Source organism: Lonchura striata, chromosome Z, assembly GCF_046129695.1.
Source record: "Lonchura striata isolate bLonStr1 chromosome Z, bLonStr1.mat, whole genome shotgun sequence".
NCBI lineage: Eukaryota > Metazoa > Chordata > Aves > Passeriformes > Estrildidae > Lonchura > Lonchura striata.
This window is the reverse complement of record NC_134642.1, coordinates 23105537-23122135: the sequence shown is the minus strand read 5'-3', so window position 1 is coordinate 23122135 and position 16599 is coordinate 23105537. Positions and strand designations below refer to the sequence as shown.

General features: G+C 39.7%; 1 long non-coding RNA gene across 1 annotated transcript; it reads left to right on the top strand.

The window, feature by feature from the left end:
* The first annotated feature begins 7978 nt into the window (after positions 1 to 7978).
* On the top strand, positions 7979 to 14686 carry LOC110473163 (uncharacterized). Its single transcript, XR_004149328.2, has 4 exons — positions 7979 to 8113; positions 9796 to 9884; positions 12341 to 12483; positions 14477 to 14686. It is a non-coding gene; the product is annotated as an uncharacterized LOC110473163 (long non-coding RNA).
* The last annotated feature ends 1913 nt before the right edge of the window (positions 14687 to 16599 follow it).

Sequence of the window (16599 nt, the reverse complement as noted above, 5' to 3'; positions counted from 1 at the left end):
ATAGTCTCTTAAAGGTTTTTATGAGACTTAATATTCTGTTTCCCCTTAGTAAGTGGCATTTTTATATTTCCTCCTGCACAGCCAGAATACATCCAGTCTTTTAATCTGTCGCATCCACCTTTGAAAATTTACAGGGGCTTTCAGGCCAGCTTGCCCGAATGCCATTGACCTCTGTGGCCTATGTCATTGACAATAACACAGATTCTTCTGCCCACACAATGTATGGCTCTTTATCTCCCTGAAAGACAAGGAAATTACTCTTAGAATGACCAGGATCACAATAAAACCAGGAGTTTCCCTTGCACTGCTGCACTCTGCAAGAAGAGAAGGTAAGGGATCGATATACTCATAAAGGAACACTTTGAACTCACTGATTAGATGGTCATTACCTTCCTGAAGATCTACTACTGGCAGTCTACTAGCCATTACAACAGTGAACAGTGTTCATGAAGGATAGGCCACATCATAAAACCATTGTAGGTAGTGCTAATGTCCTGATCAGCAAACCAGCCCTTTGCAAGGTGAGATTTACTGTGAAGGTTTTCTGAACCACTTTTGAAATAGATGGAGTCACACATGTGCTTTTAGAACCAACATGACAATGTTATCTCATGGCTTGATTTTCTTTTCCAAGGATTCATGTACATCCCTCAGACCTGTCACCACCTGGGGTCTTCAAGGAACAGCTCTCAGTCAGTTTCAGTGTTTGTTCAAGAAATCAGTAGTAAGAAAAAAAGACAGCATAGGTAGGTGTAGTAGTGAAATGCATGCAGGGTTTTCTAAGCAATTGGCATGAAAGAATGGAGATAAATTCGCCATGAACAGACTATTCATAAGGTAATACGGGAAAAATTTAAGAATTTATTTGATAGTGTAACAGAAAGCTGGCATGAGTGCTTTGATTTCAAAGCAGCACTTGCAAGGGTGGGAATAATCATTAGGAAACATATAAAAATGTAAGGAGTGTATAAATGTGAAAGAGTGTGAGAGTGTAAGGACTATATATAAGCATGAAAAAAATCAATATCACTGAAATAAGTTTTGTCATACCAGGTTACAAAGGATGAGGTTTCCAGTGAAGCTGCTGAGACACCATTAGCATGGCAAGTGAAATATAAATATTTTAGTGTCTTATTAACATATGATGTGTATTTGTGGGCAGAGATTTGTGTGCATGTATTTCTGCACCCGTATGTATGTATGTATGTAGATGTCTGTTTACAATATTTTTTTTAGCTCCAAAATGTCTCTTAAATATCTGGTTTTAGAATATCTTAAAACTGATGGGGAAATGTCAGATCCCATCTTTCAGTATCTTCAGGGATGGTTTTTTTCAGTACAGATAGAAGAAGCTTAATTACCTCTCCTTCCTTATATATAAAGCATAGGTATGCACAAAATGGAAACTGATATGTAAGCAAGTAGTGAAATAATTTTAAAACTGACACTTCTATTTTATAAACATGATTTTTTTCAACAGCTGCCAAAATATGGCAAAATTACAGCAAAATTTCTAAATTATAAATTCTAAAGTGTAAATTCTAAAATGTAGCAGATCTGTAGTCTTTCTTCAAATTCCAAAATTGAAAGCATTATTGGTAAACTATATCAGCAATAAATAAAATCTTGTGATTTGTTCCCGCTTTTATAAACAGTGAAATATTCAGAAACTGACAGTAGTAGGTAGACATAATGTGTGTGCAAAATGTGCTGTATCTCCTTCTTTCATAACCACCATAAAAAAAACAAACTCAGTTTTGGGTTCATGGCTGTAACCACATCAAAGGATTTTGCAGCTGCCTGTGGCTTTTCTTCTGTCCGTCTTCTTCCCTGAAGAAGCCATTGCTCATTAAAGATTTTTACAGCCCTTTGTCCAGACACCCTGACCTCTCCCCACTGCAGGATCCCACATCTCCTGTGAAAACCCATTTTATGTGTTTTTGTGGTAGCCTTGACACTTTCCCTGCAGACATCTGAAGAGAGTTATCTGAAGGTGCTCTGGCAGACAGGGTCTGGTGGCCTTATTACTCGGGTGGCTCATACGCGAAGATTCACAAGTGCTCTTAAGGTAACAGGCGCCTTTTACCCTTCCTCTGGCAGAGATAAGGGGAGAGCCACACACTGACTACATTGTGATATAAGTCAAGCACAACTTTAAGTGAATAACAAGCGTGGTCCTTAACTCGATTACAGCTGCTCTAATCAGCAAAGCCATTAACCTTTGCACTTTATTCTGGCCTGGCCTGAATGCCCTTGGGCAGTGCAGACCTGCTCCTTGAGGCTTTCCAAAAGCAACACGTTGTAATCAGTGTGCCTACACAGCCTACGCTGCGTGGGAGAAGCCAGGACAGCTGTGGCAGTGGGCCCCAGCTCCCAGCTATTCTGGTGACAGGCGCCTCTGTTCTCACGCAGCAAGCATAGCACTGGAGCTTCTTAGCAGGCATTAACAGCTCAGCTTTCTTATCCTGCCTTCTCCTTCCGTTCAGAATAGCCTGCTCTAGTGCTGATTGACTTGCAAAGCCGCTATGGGACTGTGTCATTTCTTGGGTCTCTGTGCTACACGGTGCTACCTGGTAGGGTGCACTGAGAAACATGAATAACACACATAACATGCCTTTTGCCTCTACTGTGCAGTTTCTGAGCTATCAAGATCAAAATCAATAAATATCTTGCACTCGGAGATGAACTTGCTAAAAATCCACATAATCCCTGAGCAGTGGGTGGCACTGAGCAACTGGGTTCACCTTCCTTCCAGTAATCGCTGTGTGCGCATGTTACACACTACCTTGAGTCTTGATGAAACAACAGCTAATAGATCTGTAGAGGTGAGTCTTTGCCTTACAGTGGAGTTAATTTTTTAATCCCTGGCTTGCAACTCTAAAACTTCAGCCTGCCATGTACAGACACCTGGAGATTTTGTTTGTGTTTTAGACAAGCAGAACCACATTTCAGGAGAGCCTTGAAGACAAAGATGTGGACATTTATTACAAAAAATTCCTAGAGGAATACAGCACCTCAGGAGAGACAGGAATTTGGGTTGCTCATAATGAACTTTCTTTAATGTCTTATGCTGGTTTATCTTTTACCAGGTGCTCAGTGAAAAGCTCTAAACTAAATTACCTTTTAAATCAGTTGGAATGTAAGTTTGTTTGGCTGCAGACTCCCAGATATTATAAAGCTTCTTCCCCCGCCATCCTCCTCCCACCACAAATGCTCTGAGTCTTCTCTAAACACCAGATAAGAAATGATCAGGAAAGTCACACAGTGTGATTGCAAATACATGCTTGTTTTGACATTCCTTTTATCTGGAGCTTGAGAAATAACTGTCTTAACACCATTCCTTATGAATCAAAAAAGGTGAAGGATATGCCTTGCCTGAACTGACACTTTGGTATATGATGTTAAACTGTTTGAAAACCATTGTGTAAAACAGAGAATTACTAAGTTAAATATGCCAGTGATATTAGCCATAATATATCTAACTTATTTATCAATTTGATTGAATACATTTAGATGGGTACTGGACTAAAGACCAGAATTCTAACAACTTGAAGACTTGACACAGTATGTATATTTTATTGTTGTATAAGCCTTAGATAATTTTTACTCTAGCAAGTCTCCCACCTTTCCATGTGACTAAGACAAGTGCATTTTGGAGTTAATAATTTTGATAATGAACATGAGATAATAACTTGTAGTTTCAACCCCCTATTTTTTCCCTGTACCACAGAGCTTGCAAAATAAATCTCTCAATTGCCAGGCCCACCTCCAATCACAAATGTTACAAAAACTGGAAGAACTACCCCTTCTGGTTCACCCCACATAGAGTGTACCTTCTGTTCTTGGCTTGTGCTCCTCCTGGCCACACTAGAGTCCATATCTCTTGGGCAGTATGGACTTCCTTCAAATATACAAATACAATCTGAGGGAAAATGGTGAAAAGACTGAGCCAGATATACACAGAAGTATAACTTGTCCGTTCATATTCCTTTAGGTTTTTTTATATTGTGTTTGGCAAAGAAAGCTACCCTTTCTTTCACTCCTCTACCTTTTTAAAATTATTTTTTATTGTAAATTACATTGAACTTTTTTTTTTTTTTTCAGAATGAGAACACTGAGAATTTATCATCCTCTCTGCAACATGGAGGTAGTTGAAATTTTGACCCTGGATATTAGATGTGAGATAGTATTGACCTTCCACATGATATTAAAGTAATTTTATTGTCCAACGTCAATCTCGCCAATTGTCTCGCCAATCTACTTCTATGAAACAGTTTTTTCTGGAAGGTACCATGATTCTTGTCTGTGGCAGTTTTGATCTGTTGTCTAGTTTATCTGCTTTCCCAATGATGTTAGATGTCTGTTTTCTTCCTGCCTCAAATCCCCATAGTTAAGAGAATCATGTCTGCTCCCTCAAGTCTCTAATGCCCTGCTTCCAATACATGCTTTATTAGCTTTTTGAGCTCAGATATTCTCATTTTGAGTGGTAGTTTGTGGTGGAATGTTTTACCTAATTGTGCAGGAAACAGTTTCTAGTATTAGTGTTTCTCAAGGGTAGAGAAGAAGGTGATCTTGATATTTGGGTATTTTTTATAATTACTTACCGTTATTTGATATTTTTATAATGGCCTTCCTTAAAGTACCTGAGTTTAACATATGACTGCAGGAAGTAGGACTTTCCTTTTCAGCTGTTCACAGGCTAGAGACTACATGTTCCTTCCAAAAGACTCCATCATGTAGTACAATGTCAGAGTCCAGAACATCCCTCTGGCTGCCCCGGCTGTCTCGAGACCCTGGCAGGGGTCTTGGAGACTTTGGCAAGAAGTCAAAAACAGCTGTGGCTTTGATTTTAGCCAGTGGAAAAAGCTGCCAACTTTGTATGAAGTATTACAAGCCATGAGGGTTTGAGTAGTGTGATATTTGAATAAACATAGGGTGGAAAAGTAGAAATTTGGGGTTTTCTAGAATATAATTTAGGGGGTCAAGATGGAGGAATCTGGGCGTGTCCTGGCCTTCTTTCCTTTCTTCTTGTCCTCCATCTTGGTATGATGGTGACATTTTTCTATTGGTTCAATGACTCACAGTCTAACACAGGTCATAGGTATTGGTAAAGAAATTATAAACATATGATACCTAGTTTTGAGTATATAAGGTGGGAGCCACCCAGGGCTTGTGGCAGATGGTCATGGCTTCCTTGCTAGCCAGAGCTCAACAGGTCAGAGAAAGAATGTTATAGATAAGAAGAAATAAACAGCCTTGAAAATGCAATCAGACACATTCCAGGCTCCTTCTTTGGCTGCATGGGCTAGGGAATGAGGACTCTCACAATCTCATGGACTTTCACACTGTTGGGGTCTCATCAACTGACCCTGACAGTACAGCACTCATATGTTGACAGTATAAAGAAGGTTCCTGAAGCCAAAAGTAAGAGGTAGAAGGTGCCTCTCTTCAGTTACAGTCCAAAGGAATTTTTTTTCCTTACATGGTAGAGGTTTACTTTTTCAGAATAGTGTATTCCTGTTTTAGCTGGCATTTCTTTAATAAATAAAAGAAAGCAAATGAGTAAATGTGACTATTCCAGTAGCTCCAATTTTTGAAGTGTGATATTCCTAGGTGTCACAGTGGCTGTCAAGAAGAAAAAGAAATATCTTTGGAAAAAAAGGGCACTTAAGGGGAAATGCTTTTGATTTGTACATAGAAATACGTATTTCAAGAACCATGGTGTCCCATTTAAAGCCAAAAATATTCCATTACAAGAAAGCAGTTTTTTAGTTATCTGCATAACAAATAAGTAATTCCTGTGTGCTTTATTGTGTGCAACTACATTTTATCAGATGTATTAGGCCTGTGAATTTGTAGATGTGTTAACTTGCTAAACCTGAAGAGATGTCACAATGCAGGCTTGAGGTATAAAGACATCATCCCAGAAAATAGTTTCCTTGTGTATTTTTTTTATTTCAGCAGAGAATTCACTATAAAAACCCACCTGTATTTTGTGTTTTTCCTACGCTTACCTGTGAATGGGTGGCTTTAATCCACTTTTGCTGCCTTCTAAACTTAGGTTGTGGTTCAATATCTGCAATACTGGATTGTGTCCTACATGCCTCTTTTTTTCATTGTTTTTCACCCAGCACATCTTTCCACAAAGGAATGGCTTCCATTTGTTGCATGCAGTTCATTTGTTCAGACACAATTCCAATGATATTTCAGAGTTCCCCTGCTCAAAATAAAGGCACAGGAATGCTAGGAAAAGCAAAAGTGTAGCCAGCGTGATCCTAGATATGATGGCTTTCATGTGTGGAAAACTCTTTGGTTAGATGCTTTACTTCATAAAGGAATGAATAAGGGAAGGTAAAAGAAATCTGTTACATCATCTGCAGCCAGAAAAGGAGCTTGTTTACTGTCTCTTCCATAAAAGCATCAAATGTAAAAAAGAACTAAGGGCTTCAAAGCAAAATGAATACAAACTGGAACTCTGTGTCTCTGGCGTAGTGGGCATTAAAAGTTAGCCTGTGGCAGGGAAGAGAAGCTGAAGTACAGAGAGCTACAAAATGCTAGTGTGCTCAGTCAGGTTCAGAGATCTGTAAGATCTGTGGAATACAAGTGTGCAGTCTGTAAAAGCTGCAGTACACGCCTGTGTTGTTACAGTCTTCCTGAGGCATCTGCTATTGGTTACACTTGGAAACAGAACCACTAAACAGGACAGACCTTTGATCTGATGTGATATGATCATTCTTATGGTCTCCATATGCTGCTACAACATCTGGCCATTTCTGTTAGCTTTGTCTCAATAAGCCAGAAGAAATCTAATAAATCCTTTTATTACTGTGGCTACCAAACTTTCCCTGCAGACCAGCACAATGTCTTTGGTGCAGCCTGCTGCAAGGCAATACATCTCCTGGTTTCAAGAGAAAGGGCATTGTTTTGCGCATACATAACATTGTGGGAGCTGTGTGCAGGATGCCCTTATCTTAGATTTTCAGTTTACTGGGTCAAAAAAGCAACCATCTAGCTGTTGTGTGTGTTAACCATTAGAGAATGACAGGAACCAACAAAAAAATATGGTCCTGTGTTTGTTTCATTACACACGGCTTTCAGGTGGGTCTGTCAAAGTAGCCATTTTTACAGCTTAGGCTAAGTAGTGGCTAGAGAATGAAAATATGGTCATAACAAAAAATTTCAAAAATGTATCAGTAGTCCAATACACCACATGAAATTCCAAAGGTCAGTTATTTCTTCCATGAAAAAGTACATAAAAACCGCTGACTGACAGATGAACCAACCAACCAATCAACCCATCCCCACCCCAATAAAATTCCAGAACTCAATCCCACCCAACTCAACCCCAAAACCCCACAAGCAACAAAATCAAAGCAAAAAATACCCACCTCAAACCCCAAACATTATTGTTGGTTTTGTTGCTGTTGGTGGTGCCATTATTATTATTATTATTATTATTATTATTATTATTATTATTGTTGTTGTTGTTGTTGTTGTTAATGTTATTATTAAGGTGGTTACTATTATTAGTAGTACTATTATTCTTGATAATGATAATAACAATGATAATTAAAGTTATTATTATTAATATCAATAATAATAATAATAATAATAATAATAATAATAATAATAATAATAATGATAATAATAATAGTAGTAGTAGTAGTAGTAATAGTAGTAGTACCCTTTCCAAAGCTCTTCCCCGTGTTCCCTGAGCGCGGGTATGAACACCCAGCGGATGCTGACGGGAGCTACGCGTGCCTACGGCGGGCGAGCAAACGCCCCTGCGGCCGTGGGAAAAGGGGCTCTGCAGGAATCTCCCGGGCCAGTGGGATGTGCTTCCGCAGGGATGCTCCCGGGCCCGGGCTGTCCCCGCGGTTCCCACTGGGTGGTAGTAAAACGCTGCAGATGATCTCCCTGCAGTCACGGAAGCGCGGTGGGCTGCACAAAAAGTAGCTCAAAAGCAAAAACCTTTCAGGAGTATACAAATTCTGAGGGATCAGTACATCTTTACTGCCTGCAGTACCAGCCTTGATCTTCTTATCTGCCCGCTGACTGAAGGACCTTAATATCTACAATAGCAGTCAATACTACAATAACTTTGAGGTTTGAGGTGGGTATTTTTTGCTTTGATTTTGTTGCTTGTGGGGTTTTGGGGTTGAGTTGGGTGGGATTGAGTTCTGGAATTTTATTGGGGTGGGGATGGGTTGATTGGTTGGTTGGTTCATCTGTCAGTTAGGGGTTTTTATGTACTTTTTCATGGAAGAAATAACTGACTACAATACAGTACAATGCTGTACCCAGAGAAAGCCCAGTGATGAGGACTTTCTGGACGCATACACACTGTCCCATAGAATCACAGAATGGCCTGAGTTGGAAGTGACCTTAAATGTCTAATTCCAAATCCCCTGTGGTGGAAAGGGATACACCAGGCTGGTCAGAGCCCCATCGAACCACCTTAAATACTTCCACTGACCTGGTGTTCACAACTTGTCTGGGCATTTGGTTCCAGAGCCTCATCAGCCTCACAGTCAAGAATTTCTTCCTCCTATCTAGTGTAAACGTACTCTCTTTCAGCCTGAAGCCATTCTCTGAACGCACCACTCCAGACCAGAGCAAATGGGTCCTGCTGGCCACACTGCTTTGATCAAATCCAGGATATGGTGTGCTTCTGGGCTGCAAGTGCACATTGCCTCCAACAGCACTCCCAAGTCCCTGGTGAAAATTAAGAGTGACTAGTGCAAAAGCAATTTCCAGCTATGGCAGGGTAGGGTGGCCCTTTTGTAAATCTTTAACTTTCAGGCTTAAAAATAGAAACACAAATAAAAGTTTCCTGAAGTTCGAGAGAGACTGATAGAGGGTATTGCAGTATTGCCTCTCTCAAAGTTATCATTTGTCCCAAGAAATTATGTTAAAAGCATAAAACATGTAAATGTACAGACACAGAAGAGAACAATGAATGTGTGGCCAACACTTATGTTACACATTAATTTTCTTATGAAACACAAAGTACTTTTACTGAAGTTTTTGGGAAATGCACTAAGGTTTTTGTGTCTGAAATTTTCCTGGTTTAGTTGCAGACTTTCAGAAGGTCACAGTTTATTCCCCCTCACAAGTTGCAATGCAGCTGAATGTTGATGGCAAAATTTGTTAGCTGCCTTTTTTTTTTTCCCTGGCTTGTAGCTGATAATTTATTTGCCAGATAAGCACTTTCAAATCATCATATCTATGGTTTCAGTTGGGCCTGTAGGCCAAATTTTTTCTGCCTTTAGTCATGTTTTGTAGAGAAGCATGTTTTGTAGCAGCAACATCTGTGGCCTTCACTTTGAGTAGGAGTACAAGGTCAGTGCTGAAACCTACAAGAGCTAATTACCAGAAGAGTGAAGAACATAAGAAGGAACAATCTCAGTGTCAGGACATGCTCGCAGTCCTTGTGAGCTAGACCAGATGTTAAAAACTAAACTTGTAAATATGAAGCTGTTTCTAGACCAAGAGCCTTCTCTTCTCCATATGCTCATATTGTTATTTATATCCCTGGATAAAACGGGATGTGTGTCCCCATGTGGTAAGTGACACTTCCAGATCAATAGCACAGACTGAGCTGTTGCTGTCTGAAGGCAGCGGGGCCTGTGCGGCGGGAGAGGACAGGCCATGTCCTTGTTAACACCTCAGCAAGTGCAATCCCATCTGGCACTGTTTAGCTAAAGCTTTACAGGAAAGAAACTGCCTTCTGGAGTTTGTCCTTTTGAAACAAGACTGAGGAAATGCTGAAGACAACTTTGTCTGCATTTTCAGTTTTCTCCTGTTATTGCATAAGGAAAAACTTCCTTCTTGGAGGCTGTTGAAGAACTAGGACATATTGTGCACTTCAACCTGAAAAAGAGGTAAGTGGGGACATTATGACAGGGTCTGCATTCTTGTGAGAGATATGAAAGGCAGGAATCTACATCTCTTCTGTCAAAAGAAGATGTGAAACAGAAGGCATAAAACTGAAACCCCACCTAGCAACTTTTTTTACCCCCTTCATGAATAAAGCTGTGGAGCTCACAGCCATGAGGTAATTTTAGTGGGCTTAGGGGAAGAGGGAAGTTAATGAAAAACAAAATCAGCAAGACTCTTAAATGGGAAGGAAAAAAAAAAAGAACCTCTGATTACGTCCTTGAGCATGAAAACACTGCTGTCTGGGAGAGCACACTGGGAAGTGCTGCTGTGAGCTGGCTCTCCCTCAGACAGCACTCTTCGCTGCTGTGAGGAACCTTTGATTTCTCACTCTGAGGCGGTTGTTTCCTTCCTGTGTCATGAAGGAATTTACATTGGACTGTCTTTGCAGACTTCTTAGTTGCCTCTCTGGCAAATTGGCATGGTTATTAATCTTACTATATTCTGTTAACACCTTTCTGGCATTTATTGCCACTGGTGAAAGGCAGACATACTTGGTAAGGTTTCTGAAGCTTGAAGGAGTAGGAAAAGACAGACAAAATAGAATGAGGCTTCATCAGGCTAACCTAAGGTGCTGAATAAGATATAGAAGATGGAGTCTCTGTAGCATTCATAATAGTTTAAAAGCTTAGATGCAGCGTATGTCACCCTCAATCATGTCTTTGTAGTATTACTTATTAACAATGATCATAAAAAAGTAATTGGCAAACTTTAAGGCATCACATTTCCTACTGGTGGAAAAGAACTAGGCCTTCTGAGTTCAGCTTCTTAGCATTGCAAACTGCTTTTTCTGCCAGTGCTCTGCTGGCAACCTTTGAAGAGGAAAGGGCTGTAACTATCAACATTCCACCTGCAAATATTTAACCTACTTGCATTTCTACAAGGATTTTGGGTCATTTGGGGGAAAAGTATACTAAAAATATGTGCATTTTTCTGCATTTCTTTAACCTTGTGATTTTGGAAGCCATTTGTGTATTTTGGATTTTTACCTTGAAACTGTGCTCAGCAGTCACATTGCCAAAGGTCATACATCTGCATTGTACCTGTACCTGCTCTTCATATTTCCTCTATAATGAAAAGCTTCAGGCCTTACAAAAATGTTATATACGCATGTGCTGTAAGCTCTAAAAGCTTGAAGAGAGTTGAGCTGGTTTGGCACAACTCTTTAGCTGTCACTGACATGAGTCTTTTCTGCACTGAATATGTAAGTCCCAGGAGTCAGAACCTCAGTGTAATACATCATGGGCCCCTGTAACTTTGCTTTCAGTAACTGATTTATCTACTGATAAAGTGTTCTGCAAGTTTACATGCTACATTAGAGAGCTGAACTCCATTTTCTCTTGTCATGGTATGCAGAGGTAAGTCGCCCAAATGCCCTGTCAAGGAAGTAGGACAGTCTTTCACATGCAAGGTACTCATCAGTTTAGACTAGAGTCTTGATCTTCATTTCCTTTTGCATCCTGCATTTTAATACTTTCCTCGTGCTGCTGGGGTTGTTTTACCCTGTGATTGCCACTAAGCCAGCCCATAATCAGTTGAAGGAAAAGGCTGATTCCAAGGAGATTTTCTAAAAGAAATGAGTCATTTATTGATTCCCCAAGTATAATGTTACCACTGGAGAACTGATCAGCTGGAAGTAGCCTCTTGTCACAATGCTTGTGCTGTCTTCAGCCTGCAGAAATAAAGCAAATCATATAGGAACCTCCATTCCCTCAGACACATAAAGACCTTCATCAGTTGATTAGTCAATTAACTTTTTAATCAAGACCTTAGCAAACAGATGATGATGTATGTTGAAGAGTGGACACTTTAATCAGAAGTAGTCCATACAAAGAACTGCCTGGTGCAAAGGAGGTAAATTTCTGGTTGCTGCGATAATCACCTCCCATGACTCACAGATGCACTTAAGAGTCCTAACTTCCTCCATTACCTCAGCTGTGAGAATGCAGATGCCACTTGAGTGAGAAAGAAACCAGTTAATATACAGCTGCAGCATGAAATAATTGCTTCTCCAGTTCTCTTCTCTATACTCCCAGAGGATATTCCAAGAAAGTAGACCAAACCCATTTTTAGCTCAGTCTTGAATTATTGAACATACTATGTACCAGGCTATTAACCAAGGGAAAAAGTGGTTAAGAAAAAGACTTGCATGTATAGAAGAATAGGATATTTGTTACAAAAAAACAAAGTATTTTTGTCTTGTTGGTTTTTGTTGTTGTTGTTTTAGTTTTGTTATTTTTTTGTTGCTTGTTTGAGTTTTTCTTTATGTATAAAGCAGGTAAATCATAATTTTAAAACTAAAAGCTCTTTTTCATCCTATGAGTATCCAGTTTTCATTATAGGTAGAATCATTTTGGGAATCGCAAATGCTGTGAAATAACATTTTTTTCTTGTTGTTAAGGTCTCTTTATCCCAGGTGGATCTTCCAAAATGTGATGTTAATTCATGCACTTCCTAACAAGTCTAATACCTCTCCCAGCAGAGGTATGCCTGCAGTGCAAATCCAAGGAATGACTGCTGTTCGTGGAAGTATCCATCTCACAGGTAAGGCAGTAAAGCTACCGCAGAGCAAGATGAGATACATCCAGTGAGTACTCAGGAGCTGCTAGTCTGCAAAATATTCAGTAAATCTACATCTAGATAAACCAGCTAGATAAAACCATCTCTGCATACACTATCACTAGTGGTGTTAGTGAGCTACTGATCTTTAATCATACTGGACTAAGAAAAGGAAAAACACACTGAGATGTATGCCCATGAGTGTACTCCGTGGCACAGCTAGTGCAGGTGTACCCACCATAAAGAGCCACACTTAGAGTATAGCATCTGCTCTGCCATAATAAGGGCTTCAAAGCTCTTGGGAGCTCCAAGAGCAACTCCTCAAGGAGAATGGCAGGAAGTGATGGAGCACTGAAAGAGAGAGGTACCTCTCTCTCCTACCATGTGAAGGGAAAATCTGAAACATCACTTTAAAAGTGATTCAAACACCACAGTGCACATCTTTATAAATGGTTACCATTCAGCTAACAGCAGCAAAAAGAGCAATGAATCTGCTTAGGAGGAGCAATGAAGGACCTTAAAAAGCACAGCTATTTCCCACCTCTGCTTGCTGTGCTGATCTGCAACCAGGTGAAAGTTGCTGGCAGCTCAAAATCCAGCCTGACCACCTGGACAATTAATTCATTGTAACTTCCACACCACTTGCAAAAAAGCCACATCATGTCATTGCTGTTGGAGCTATGCATAAGAGAGAGTGAATAAATTATACAGCACTTTTTGAATGCATCTGTGCAATCAGTGAGGAGGAGTTATATAAGGCTCCTCTTCCTGGTGAAGGGGAAAGTGCCTTTCTTCAGCACAGTTCATCCAGGGACAGGTTCTGCACAGGAGAGTACTGACAAACTCTTAGACACAGAAAATAAGGTGACAGTTTCCTCTACAATTCTCAAAAATTTCTTAGGAGGGCCAAATCCTAGAGCCTATGGAAAGCTTGAGCAAAACAGCTTTTAAGCCAAGGATCTCAACAGGCACAGGCAAAACTTTGAAAGCATTGCAGCTGCAGGTCTCCTGCAGGTTGTGCAGTCCTAGACCATTTTGCAAAAAAGAAAGCCTAAAAAATGGACATGTACACTTACAGAGCCCATATTCCATATTAACATAATTTCCACTCTGGCAGGCAGTGTACCCTTTCTGGGTAGAGCTTCCCACAGAATTTCCTGCTTTCACAAACAAAGCAAAACTTGTCTGATAGTTTGCAGACACGTGACTACTGTGCAGTGTACAGAGCAGTTAGTGGTATCTCATGGCTGGTAGCTGAGGCAGACTTCTTTAAAAATTGCTTTAAGAAACCATCAACAGATGGACAGAGAACTGGGAGATGTCTCAAGACTTCTGCTTAGTGTTTGGAGAAGGAGGAGAAGATGCCTCTCTCAGAAATGCTAGTGGGAACAGTTTTATCTCCAAGTGAAGAAGAGTAGCTGTGCACACACTGAACTGCAATAACTACATGCTGTTTATTAGAAGAAAATGTGCTGCAAAGCATGCTAGCCCAGTGGAAGGCATTTTCCCCCTCACCTCTGAAGTGGATTATAAGTACCAACACAGACAATTCCCTTAACTCAGCTACTTTTGATGTCTTGATTTAGGAAATAACTTTGTGTTTCCCAAAGCTAATGTGCAGTTAAAAAGTAGTTTATCTTCTTCTCTCTGTGTGTGTGTGTATGTGTGTGTGTGTGTGCGTGCATACTTATGCTCTTTTTGTAACATCTGTGTGACAAAAGAATTCATGACCCCTGAGTGTTCTGGGTACTAAGGAGAACTTTTCTACATAAAACCTCTGTGATTGCTACTGCTTTTACTGATTTAGAACCTTTGTTCTGACCCTATTCTATAGCTGAATGCCTGTTTTAACCTGCTGTAACTTCTACTCTTTTCTGAATCAAGCTGGCGAGAAACCAGATTTCAATGTTTATTTCCAGTGTTATTTAAAAATAAGAGATTCACTAGAGACATCTCTATTGCCTGTGTCTTGCTGCAGATGGGCTCCAGCCACTGATCAGAAGCCAGTGGAGCTGTAGATGTGGATTGTAAAGAAGTCTGTTCATATTTTACAAACAGAAGGATGCAGCTTTCTCCCTGTGTATTTGTAGCTTAGAAAGAATGAGCCAACCACAGCAATAACAGTAACAAAAATAACCTAGTATGGACCAGAAGCCTATTAAAAAAAAAAAGTTATGTAATCTCTCTACCTCTGTCTCACACTTTTCTTTCCGTCTCAAGTTCCTCAGGCTTTCTTTTTTTTAATATATTTGTCTTATTAACTTTACAATCATTATCAAAACACAGTATCTGAATACAATAAGAATCTACCTTCACAGGGAGCAATAGGAATCCAGTCACTACTAGGCACTTTATTGATTGCTTTACAGATTTCTAATTCTCTGGAGGGAACAGAGAAACATTTTTGTGTTGCTTCTCTTTCTCCTCATTTTTTCTCTGCAGTCATTGACGCAGGGAACTCTGACCTGCAGAGCTCTCTGCCCACTGCAGTGCTGACAGACTTGCAGTCAGCAGAGCTCTCTCACCACAGCTGTTGCTTGCACAGCAGTGGGCTTCTGCTGCTCACCCTTGAGGAGGTGGCATCTCTCAGGGTAGGAACAAGGCTGAGTATCCAGGGCACAGCTCAGTCTGAAAAAACACAGCTGTCAATGATGAAATAACATTCTGGAGAAGTCATCTGGAATAACAAGGAACTGTTATAAACGCTAAGCTTCTGAAGGAGTCAGAGAAGAACTAGATCTTCGGATAGTAGTTGTATACTGTAACTTACCCCACCAGTCCAGAGCAGATAGGCTGAGGCTAGCAGTTAAGCAGGAGTTCTCTGGCATAAAATTGAAAGGCAGTGTGGCTGCAGCTTGTTGAAAAAGGGATCAGACAGGCATATGAGCAGACAGGTAGATGAAATGGGTAGATGTCTTGGGTGATTGTCTTCAGAGATAGGAGGCTAAGAAATTTTTTTTAATGTACTAGGTTAATGAGACAAATGGGAAACCATATTCTTGTTTACAGATATCAAAGCTATTTTATTTTTCCAGTCAATTTAGTAATACTATCTGTCTCTGTGTTGTTTTTCTAACAGTAATATGTTTCTCAAAGCTGCTAATGCTGTAAACTGGCTAACAAATTTGCATGTGCCAAGATATCCTCATTAAGACAAGGATAAGAGATTTGTTAGTCAAATTAGTAGCACTGAAGGACTTGAACACATAGCAGGCCTGGCATTTTCTTATGCTTAATCTTCTAGGAATGTAACAATCTCCTCCTTACTGAAGAGATAGCTGTATGGAAAAATTCTGTAAGTGTAACAGAACATGCAAGGGAAGGAAAAATAAAAATAAAGGGGGAGGGGAAAGGACAGGAGAACAAGGAAAAGGAGAAAACGGTGCAGTTAGTAATAAAATCAGTATTGCCAAAATTTGAAGTAAGTTTGAACTTTCAAAGGAAATTGCTATATTTAGAAGGAAAACAACTACAACAAAAGACATGATCTATCTCTCTGTGAAGCTGAACTGAAGATTAATGTGATTCTACCTATGTTCTAAAATAAAATTAACATTTTTTTTTTAATACGATGTTGAACATGTAAACAGAGAATGCAAATAAAAATATGGGAAGGGAAACTATATCCCAAGTACTAAGATTTGGCCAAATTACAGAGTATTTAATAAATATAATTTTGAAGGTATCTATTATTTATTTACAAAGCATGCTTTTTGAGGTTTATACTATGCAACTAGAAAACAGTATAAATAATACCTCTATAGAAAAAAAAAGGGAAAATGCAGATCCCGTCACTAGGCTGAAGTTATATGATGATTAAGGTCACAATAGCAGATCATCTGGCAGAGGAAAGCTGACCAAAGGCAATGCATGATTCCCATTTCTGTAGAATTAGTCAGCATGTGTGACACTGTCTGTAAAAGACTACTGAAAACAGCTCAGGTGGAGAGACCAATTCAGTGCTTTGCTTTAAGGTTTTGGACTGGATTAAACTGCAACATGACCACTGCCTAAAGAAACCCCTTAATATCAAAATTTTTAGCAAGAAAATAGTTAAAAAATTGGTTGCAAATGGGACAAAACAGAGGCTAGTTGTACAAT